Here is a 10,600-nt window from a genome sequence, read left to right on the forward strand (position 1 = left end):
TCTCACTCTCTCTCTCTCTCTCTCTCTCTCTCTCTCTCTCTCTCTCTCTCTCTCTCTCTCTCTCTCTCTCTCTCTCTCTCTCTCTCTCTCTCTCTCTCTCTCTCTCTCTCTCTCTCTCTCTCTTATATTTTTAGGTGACAGTGGATATCCCTTGGAACCCTTCTTGATGACGCCCATAGAAAATCCTGCCAACCCTGCGGAGCAGCGGTACAACAGAAGCCATATGAGGACACGTGTTGTTGTAGAACAGACATTTGGAACTCTCAAAACACGCTTCCGATGTCTTCATAGATCAGGAGGGACACTCCAGTATGATCCTGCCCGCTGTGGAAAAATTGCAGTAGCTTGTATGCTCCTGCATAACTTATGTGTGAGGAGAGGTATACCCATGCAAGATGCTGTTGAATATCACGAGGAAGCTCATCCACCTGATATTGGTAATGTAAATGTTGGGCATGGGAGGGTTGAGAGGCAAGAACTCATCCAACAAGCATTTGTACTGTAATGCTGAATTGCCATATAATACATTAATAAGTTCAAGTACTACACAGTCTCAAGGTACTTTGCTAGATTAAGGTAAATATACTGTTTTCAGGTTGAGTCAAATATCTTTATATATTTTTTTTATATATTATGTCAGTGTAAAAATACATTTCCTTACTCTTGTACTTATACTGCACCATTGAGACTAGAAAATAAGAGATCTTTTTGTAATAAATTTGCTATATATAAAAATTCTTAAAAAAAAAATATTGTCTAAATTAACCGGAGTAATAAGATATTAAAATAAACACACTTTGACTCCATTGACAAGAATATTTTTTACATAAACACATGGACTACAATATTGGCAATATAAAAGGTTATTTTTTACATAAAAAGTGACTCCATTGATAAGAAATAAATAACTTATTTTAAACAAATACACAAGAACTTCATAAATAAATAAATGCATTTTTTTTACATAAACAGGTACTTGACTATTGTAACCTTATTTAATAGTTAACTGAAACTGGCTTCATAACTCCTAGCTGAGTACATAACTACGTTGCTGATTGGCTGTCGGATATCTCTGATGCCCAACACACTCGAATCAGCTTCATACTTACAGTGAGGGGGGGAAAAAAAAAAAAACGGTTGGGAATGAAAGATTTTAGACACTTATATGGTGGCTACATGACATAACTGCATTGGTTACCTGTCAGCAGCAGCCTCATGGCCGGGCACCAGTCGACTCTGTTTTCTAATAGTGATTAGTGATCTGGCACAGTTGTGGTGCAAGATGTGGCAGTTCACTGATAATTATTAAAAGACATAACCGACTGGTGCCCAGCCATGAGACTGCTGCTGACACATAACTAATGCAGTTATGTTACGTAGTCATCACATAAGTCTGTCTGAAATCTTTCTCCCTCAAGATCAGTCTTTCATGATGCAAGTAAGTGGTGTCTTGTGCAAGCAATCACATACCTTTATAGAGTGGCATATACTTATCATAATTACTTTATTTTTACCCAAACAAGTTTTGCAAACCACTATATAATTGTAAAATCACAGATTCATCCTAAAATGTTGAAATAAATCTACCTATCTTGTGTAAGAGAAGCCAAGTAAATGATTATGAATATTTCTTGAATCTATGAAATTTTGTTGTGTTGGGTGACAAAGACAGCAGACACCACATCAGCCAAGACCAAATCAGCAGCGTTCTTACTGAGCTAGGAACTGTGGATTAAGGCACTGTTAAAGGGAATACAACCTAATTAAATTGTTCTCCTTACAACCAAAACAAAGACCTTTACCATAAGAAAATTATTTACATTGAATTCCGTGCCCTGTAGAACTCAACAAAGTCCTGAAAACTTTGAGCCATGGAATTCATTGAAACTGATATTTTTTCAAGTGAATTAGCACACTTTTCAACACCAACCTTTATTTCTCCTTGAACTTGCAGCATTTCTGGTGCCAAAGGGTCTGTCTTTCTTTTGGGAAACCTCCCATGTGGATCCACCCTGGGCCTGGTAGTGGAAGGGCCTTGGCTGCTAGGTGCTGCAGCACCGGTCAGTCTTTCCAAAGTGAGCCTAGAACTGGAAGGCTCTGGGTGGCTTGGTGCTGTAGCATCTGTTTGCGTTCCTGAAGTAGGCTCAAAAGTGGAAGGGTCTTGGCTGCTGGGTGCTGTAATACCCAGCAGCCTTTCTGGGGACATTTGAGGCAGGAAGTAATCATGCTCCATGATTACATAATCCTCTTGAACTTCAGAAAACATTGAGCCTCCTGTGAAAGAAAATTAATTTACTTAGTCTTCATTAGCAGGAGTCACACTTGCTGCTTGTTAGTAGGCTACATCCACCACCCACACAGTTTACCTCCTTTAATTCTCAATGGCATGATTTCTTCTACTGATATCATGTGCAGAATATTATCCAAAGACTGTATATAATGAAAATGTAGAGTAATAGTATTTTTTTGCTGTGATGTACTTCATATTACTCAACAAATTTAAATTTAGAAAAATGAGCACAAAAAAAAAAAAAATACCATACAACATCACATTACTAACTCAATCTGCAACAAATGATTTTACAACAAGGAATATCACTCATAGACACTCGCATCTCAGCAACTGGGTAAAGGCTATTTCAACGCAACCTAACTTAACCCTACCCAAACCCATTAACCCCTTCTTTACTGGATGTGTGTCTTGTGACACATATCTGTCACAGCTTGATGCAGCCACGAGGCAACGGGTGCACCCCCTGTGACACACCCATGTCAAGAGTAAAGCCCCATTCACACTGTGCTGACTAAGCCACGACTACCTACGACTCTAGGGTACACGAGGTCTTGGGTGTCGATGTGAAAGGGTCGGGCACGTCTTGAAAGAGGTCTTAAGATTGTTGCCGAATGCTGAGCGGACGTCAGGAGGGGAGTGAGGGGTCGTGAGGGTTAGGGCGACATGTTGGCAACTAGTTGGCCGAATGTCTCAGACAGTCGGCAAGACACCAAGATGCCAATAAAACCTCCCTCCCCTTCTTTAAGCGTGGGATCCTACTTGTCAAATGGAAAAGTCGCTGGGTTGTCATGGCAGAGTCGGTACAGTATGAATGGGGCTTAAGAATATGTTGGTTTTGAGGGCTCACAAGGACTCGGTTTTGGGGTTATTTAACAGCGTGAGGTGGCACCCAGTGCCTTGTGCCAGCATCAAGCTGTAACACGCATGTTTCATAAACACATCTGTTACAAAAAGGGTTAATAGAAGTTGGGGACATATAATAAGAGCTATGCATTGAGGTGGCACTAATCTTCATCACTTTAGCCCGTAAGCTTGTAGTTTGAAAGCACCCATTACCCTGGGACGGGGGCCATGGGGCCACGTTGCCATGCAAGTCACCATATTTTACCTTAAACAGGTTCTCCCCCAGGTACCTATTTATCAACCAACACAAAAGAAAGAATGAACACCTGTGTGGGTTGTGTGATGACTATCCTGGATTGAACCTGGGCATGCAGACTCATAGCAACAAATGTTAATCACTAAAAACTGTAACTCAGAAATCCAAAGAAAAAAAGACGCAACACTATTAAGGCGATCTTCAGAAGCTCAGAACATCAGCACTCATGTACCTACCATTGTCAAGAATTCATAAGGAGCTTACAGTCACTACTGCTTCTTTCTTTTCTAGTCTTTCAGTACTTATACAAAGGCTTAACCTAAGGTTGTTCTAGTTACTCTATAAAATGGCATTGAAGCAATTACCCAAGGACAGTGATTCCCAACCTTTTCTTTCAGGTGACCCCCCACTCATGCACCTCTAGACATGACTGCAACCCCACTAGTTTAGTCGTATATGTGTTATTATGATGTAATAACACCATGTCTGATAATTTGAGGTTTTGGATACCCCAAGAAAAATGCTTAGTGACCCCACTTGGGGTCGCAACCCCAAGGTTTGGAAAGGGGGCCCTCGGACCTAAAATTAAAATAGTACCTGGAACTTCTTCAGAGTCAGGGACATCAGCATGTCCAGCAATGGCAACCTCGCTGATTAATGCAGCCATTGCTTCCTCAGCAGCGCTCAATTTGGTGTCTGCGGTTGGTCCTCCTCCTGAAGAAATAAAAAATAATTAATATTTTTTTGTGAGAGAGAGAGAGAGAGAGAGAGAGAATGAGGAAAGTTTTGATAACATGTCAGTTTGAAGAATATAAAGAAATTTAATGACTAAGTTATGGCAGAAGCAATGTCTAGATATATAATAAGCTACTGGGTACTTTCATGGGTTGTGTTTTTGAGCCTAGTGGTAATTAGACAAGGCTTCTGCATCATCAGTGTGAAAAACATTCATAAGGACCTGACTGATGTCCTTTGTGACCTTAGAAAATAGTTGTAAGGGTCAAAAGCATCCATGAATACGGATCATGAATTTCATACTGGTTTGCAATGGCCAATAATGTGGGCAAGACTTTAGATGTATTAAGTCCCATAAAGTAAGGTTAGCCGAAGGTTAATTACAAGAAAAGCACCCCTCAAGTTATGCAGTCAACTTGATGCTCATGAAACATTCAACCTGATATTCAGGAAACATTTGATTTGCATGAATTTTGTTAAAGTTGACAGAATTGCAAAATAAAAGGGGGGTGGTATGGAAATCAAATTTAACAGATGGGCGGCATACATTGAGCTTCTTTGAAAGCAGAGTACTAAATCTCACCAATCCACCACTTTTCATTAAGCTATTAATAATTTAGCATTTATAAGCTGGTAGCTCCACGCTTACCACTCAGCCACTGCCTCGCCGGTGTGTGTGTGTGAGAGAGAGAGAGAGAGAGAGGAGGGGGGAGGGGTAAGAAGGAGGGGGAGGTCGCTTTCTTGTTGTAGTGGTAGCACTGTGAAAATGGGAGGAGCTACGGCAAGGAAAGCGCGCCAGAACCAGGGATGGCGAGGGACCACTGTATTGAGCCTGTGCCCAAAAAACTTGTGGGGCAGTCTGTGAGGAGGAACAGGTTCAGGAACGGGTAAGCTGGTATGAACATCACCCATTTCAACAACCGTGTTCATCGGGAAGTGATTCTGATGTTACAAATTCAGCTTATGAAACTAAAGGTCATGATTATTATCAAATGTCATCTAAGCTTGCTAAATGGGCTGTTGATTTCAAAATCTCACACAATGCCATCAACAGTCTCATGGAAATATTACTGAAGTATCATCCTAGTCTTCCAAAGGATGCAAGAACTCTGCTAAGTACTCCACGGTATTATGACATTAAGCAGGTTGCAGGAGGATCTTATCATTATTTTGGTGTGGAAGCCTTGCTTGTAAAAGTTTTGTCCCATAAGTTAACAACAAGAACACTGAAAGATGGTGAACATATAGTTCTTCAAATTAACATAGATGGTCTGCCTTTATTTAAGAGTTCAAACAGCCAGTTTTGGCCCATATTAGCAAGAGTTAGTCACCCAGTAGAGAGTGAACCATTCATCATTGCATTATATTGTGGCAGCCATAAACCAGGGAATGTTTCAGAATATCTGCTAGATTTTGTTACTGAGATGAATATTATCAATGAAAATGGCATAGTAATTGATGGTAAAAAACTTCAAGTTCAGGTATCATCCTTTGTTTGTGATGCACCTGCAAGATCATTCGTCAAACAAGTTAAAGGACATAATGCATACTATGGTTGTGAAAAATGCACCCAGAGAGGTGTGTGGAAGGGCAAAGTAACATTTCCATCCCTTGATGCCTCACTCCGCACTGATGATGACTTCAAAAGCTTGGCTGATGAAGAACATCATTATGCTAGATCACCTTTAATAGAGCTTGGAATTGGGATGGTTAGTCAGTTTCCTTATGATTATATGCACCTTGTGTGCTTAGGAGTGACAAGAAAACTTATTGGGCTGTGGATTAGAGGACCTGTGGGTAAGAACTGTAGAGTTGGAAGTAATGTAATACAAAGAATATCAGATGACTTACTAAAGTACTGGAAATTTCTGCCTTCAGAATTTCCCAGAAAATGCAGATCACTTGCAGAGGTAGACAGATGGAAAGCAACTGAATACCGGCAGTTTCTGCTATACAGTGGACCAATTGCATTAAAAGACAAATTGGCTGATGATAAATATCAAAACTTTTAGATCTTTTGTTGGCATTTACTGTCTTGCAAGTCCATTCTATTACACTACATTGCCAATATGCCCATGAATTATTGTGTACCTTTGTGCAAGACTTTGGCAGGATATATGGTTCAGATATGTTAGTTTATAATGTTCATGGGCTGTCACATTTAGCTGGTGATGTTGCAAATTTTGGTCCATTGGATAGGTTCTCAGCCTTTCCATTTGAAAATTTCCTTGGAAAGTTGAAAGCCAAGCTGCGGAAACCCAACTTTCCCGTCCAACAAGTGATCTGTAGACTTCATGAGGAAATGAATGCTCTTTTGTCAACAGAACCCAAAAGCATGTAGATGTAGAGGTACCCAAGCACATGCATAATAATGGACCATTGCCAGGATCTGATGATAATTTTTCTCAGTTCAAGAAGGTCACTTACAAGAAACTCCAGTTCTCAATAGATTCTGGAGATAACTGTGTGAAGGTTGGGTCAAATATAGGTCTGATAAAGAACATTTTGGTTAGAAAGGATGGAGGTGAAGTGATGGTACTCTTTGAATCTTTTAGTAATATATCCACCTTCTTTACAAGCCCACTAAGTTCATCAGATTTGGGTGTTTACAAGGTATCACATCTTAGAGGAAGGCTTGATATTATTCCACTGTCAGAAATAATGTGCAAATATGTAATGCTGCCTTATAAGAATGATTTCTTTGTTGTAATTCCAGTGATTCACCAGTTTAATAGACCATGAGTGATGCAGAAGTTGGGGCTATGGTACTGGATGTGTTAGTGTCTGCTTTTTCTTTATTTACTTAGGGTTGCATTTTGCTTTAAAGACACTTTCGTGGTTTTGTCTTGTTTTTTCCAACAGATGGGTGAAATATTTGTTTTGGTGGAATTCCTTAAGACAAATGATGTGGCTGTAATCCCTTCATCATGGCTAGTTAGCAAAGACAAAGCACTGTGGCCTCCATACCTTTCCTCAACACGAATAAACAATGCTGTCCGCAACAGAGATTCACCATGTACAGAATGGACGAAGTATTCTGTTAAAATCATGTATGAATCAGGTACAGTATATATACATTTTTTGTTTCACAAAGGTTTTGCTATATTTTATTCAGAGATTGCTAAGAATAGGAGTAGTTACAGTAACTGGAATTACATAATTCCAGTTATGTACTTCATTTTCTGCTACTCTTACTAGCCATTTCTGGACTCATTTAATATTATCAGTCATACTTCACAGAACACTGCGGCATCCAGTCCACCCACTGTTGGTTCATCACCTGGGACCTGTGTGTGTCCTTGTCTGTTGTGTTCGTCATCTGGGATGTCTGTGGTTGTTTGTGTCTGTTGTGTCTAATTGTGCCTTTGTTGTGAGTACCCTGTTGTGTTGTATTCACTTATTTCAACACGTATCTGTGTCTTTTTCACTTCTTTCATTACATACTTTTTAGGAAAATTAGAAATAAACAAATTACCTATGAATATAGTATGTGCTTAATTCTTTCATTGTGGCAGATTTCTCAAAAACTTCATGAACTAACCTGGTACTAGCATAAGGCAAGTAAAAGGAATGATCCTGTATGGTAACCAATGATAATAAATGAGTAATATTTACTAAATTTATCCACAGATACATATGAGAGAGCAAGAGCAAAGTAACTGTTGTCAACCGCTACGTATCATTCTGACCTACTGACGGAGGATTCTGAGGATGATATCATTAGCCGTTGTTCAAAAAGGAAGAGGAGGTGGGTGTGTTTCCATTCTTTTTTTCTTCTATGAAAAAAAAAAATCCTGTGAAGAGAGAGGGAGGGAGTGTGTATATTTACCTAGTTGGGATATGTGGGGAGGAAAGCTGAGCTCATGCTGTCCTGTCTCTGTATCTACATATGTGTTTGTGTGTGTGTGTGCTTGCATATACCTAGTTTACTTGTGCTCATACATATACATGTGAATGTTCCAGATTGCGTTTATTATATATTTCCATATCTTTTTCCAGATCTCCCAGCAGATACACTGACCATGAAAGTTCTGAAGAGGACTGCTTTAGTTCAAGGGCTAAGACAAAAGCTTCCAGCAGTATCAGGGATGTGGAGGTAAAATCCAAAGACCAGATTGCAAGACCAGTTCCACCTAGGCCATCTGTACCGAGCTGTATTGTGTCACAGCCACAGCTACCACCACCTGAGAGTCTGGATGTAAATGGTAATGCAGTTTCTTCTTTTGAAGTCACTTAACACTGTGATAGGGAAGTTGTTACATTTGACTTGAAATGCAGTTCAAGTATACTCCAGTTTTGGGCCGTAACTACTATTGTGCTGGTATTGTTATATGTTAATATCTTGGTATGACAGGTTATTATGTGCTCATAAGTGATATGTTCTAAAAAATTACAGCCCGAGATGCAAGAATCTTTATGGTGTTGGAAGAACTACGTGCTATACTGCATTCCCACTCCACCAAGCTGAATACTCTCCTCAGACACCACAGTGTGCAAGAACAAGATCAAGCAGTACCAGAGGGCATTCACTTCCCTGTGAAGGATATGAATGAAATGGAAGCCCTAGAAAGCAAACTGATGGATCCTGACCTAGAGAAGAAAGTTGTAAGTTATGTGATCATTTACTATTGATGTTGCTGAAACCTTCAAATTTCAGTAGAAACAAGTGTAGGTTTTTGTAAATTAAAGTCAAACTTTTTATTTACTGATCATTTTTGACAAACCTGGCAACACTTGATATTAGAACCACAGTATCATTTTTGGCTAGCCTGAATTCAAAGAGAATGTGGCTGTACTGTTTTTCATGCACCCTTCACTTGTTTACTACTGCAACGTTACTGCTCTTTCAGATTGCAAGTCTGTATGTAATAGGTGGATCAGGTCTTCCAGACACAGTGAGGCGCATTCTGCGATACACTGTGAGCAACTCCTTGGCCATCCACCTCAATTGGTGTGGCAAAGGAATGAAACGGAGCTTTTGCACAATGAAGCTGAAGGATACAATAATTAGTAAGTGGCTTATGATGCAGTCACAGGCTAACAGTTATCTCACCTAGAACAAGTAAACAATGAAAGGGTCCATTGGTATACAAGACTGTAATGTAATGTGTTGTATTGTTTATCTTCATTTGGGTTACTACGTGACCAGACACAAATCCCTAAGGTAAAAGCAATGGCTAGAACTACCCTACATATCCTTGTCTGCCAAGTGTGATGGGAGAAAAAGTGTTTCCATGCAGTTACAAATATGCAGTAATGCTTAGTATACATTCCTATAGTATTTTTTTTCTGTGCTATGCATAGACTTATGGCATATGCCATACTTGAGGCTCGCCACACTGTAGCAGCTTTCCGCAAAGATGTATACTTGTTTGTTGATAGCCAGGCTGCATTACATGAACCTGTGTCCTCCTCCCCTACAGACTGTGATCTTGTGACTAAGTGCCTGACTGCCCTCCGTGCCCTTGAGGCCGCAGGTGCCACGGTCCACTTCACCTGGGTGCCCTTCCATCCAGCACAATGAAAAGGCAGACTGCCTTGCTCGACGTGCCCTTCAGGATGACACAGTGGACCCTGACACTGACTATACGCTTAGCTATGTTAAGAATATAATTAGGGATTATTTCCATAATAACATTGCTACCCAACTCAGACACTGCTGTGACAATGGTAGCACCAGCAGCCTCCATTATGCAAGTGTCTCCCACCACTGTTTACCCCTATGGGCGACACAGTGCACCTCAGGATGTGGTAGCAATGCGTCTTAGGCTAGGCTATAGGTACTACTGGGAGGTTATTAACTCCCCTGTGTCTGCTGCACGCTGTGTGCCAGGCCGAGGGACACACACTGCAACACTGTCATGGAATGTCGGGGCCCTTTCATTGTTTTTTTTTAAGCCACGGGACTGCCTTGACCTTAAATGTCGTTGATAATAGATCTACATTAAATATATAGGAAAATTTTATGTACTTTTCATAACTCAAGCCATCAATTCTTTTTTTAATTTTTCGTCTAGATGCAAAAACAAGTGGTAAATTCCCTTAGTTCCGCCCAAGAGATCGCAATGTTTTGAGTCTATCTGCCGATTGTAAGCTCCGCCCACAGACTCTGTAAGCTCCGCCCACTGGCTTCACTCGCCTGTATGGGGACGGCGCGGGAGGGCGCCTCCTGTTATAATACCTCCATGGTTCCACAGCGAAATACCTCTGACGTTGAAGAACCTCTTGCGGATCTCTAATTCAGTTCTTATGTGTGCAACCTTATATTGATGGACTCTTGTGGTGCCTAGAGGTGGACTGACAAACATATCCTCGGGGGCAATAGCACAGAAACCGTGAAATATTTGCCAATACTTCACCATGTCATGTCGTAGCAGCCGACCATGGACAGAGTACAAGTCCAAAGCCTTCAGTCTCTGGGAATAACTTAGATGCTTCATACCTCTAATGTTCCTGGTCCAACGTCTCTGCAC

At 40.5% G+C, this 10,600-nt stretch overlaps 1 long non-coding RNA gene across 3 annotated transcripts; it reads left to right on the top strand.

Annotated features, from left to right (window-relative positions):
- The first annotated feature begins 6,462 nt into the window (after window positions 1-6,462).
- LOC126984868 (uncharacterized) lies at window positions 6,463-10,600 on the top strand. 3 transcript variants are annotated; one of them, XR_007738087.1, is made up of 5 exons: window positions 6,463-7,188; window positions 7,368-7,875; window positions 8,127-8,332; window positions 8,524-8,732; window positions 8,978-10,600. It is a non-coding gene; the product is annotated as an uncharacterized LOC126984868 (long non-coding RNA). The 3 variants fall into 3 exon arrangements; XR_007738086.1 differs by having other exon boundaries at window positions 6,463-7,497; window positions 7,758-7,875; window positions 8,978-10,599; XR_007738085.1 differs by having other exon boundaries at window positions 6,463-7,875; window positions 8,978-10,599.

The sequence above is a fragment of the Eriocheir sinensis genome, chromosome 57, assembly GCF_024679095.1.
Source record: "Eriocheir sinensis breed Jianghai 21 chromosome 57, ASM2467909v1, whole genome shotgun sequence".
In the NCBI taxonomy this organism is placed as follows: Eukaryota; Metazoa; Arthropoda; class Malacostraca; order Decapoda; family Varunidae; genus Eriocheir; species Eriocheir sinensis.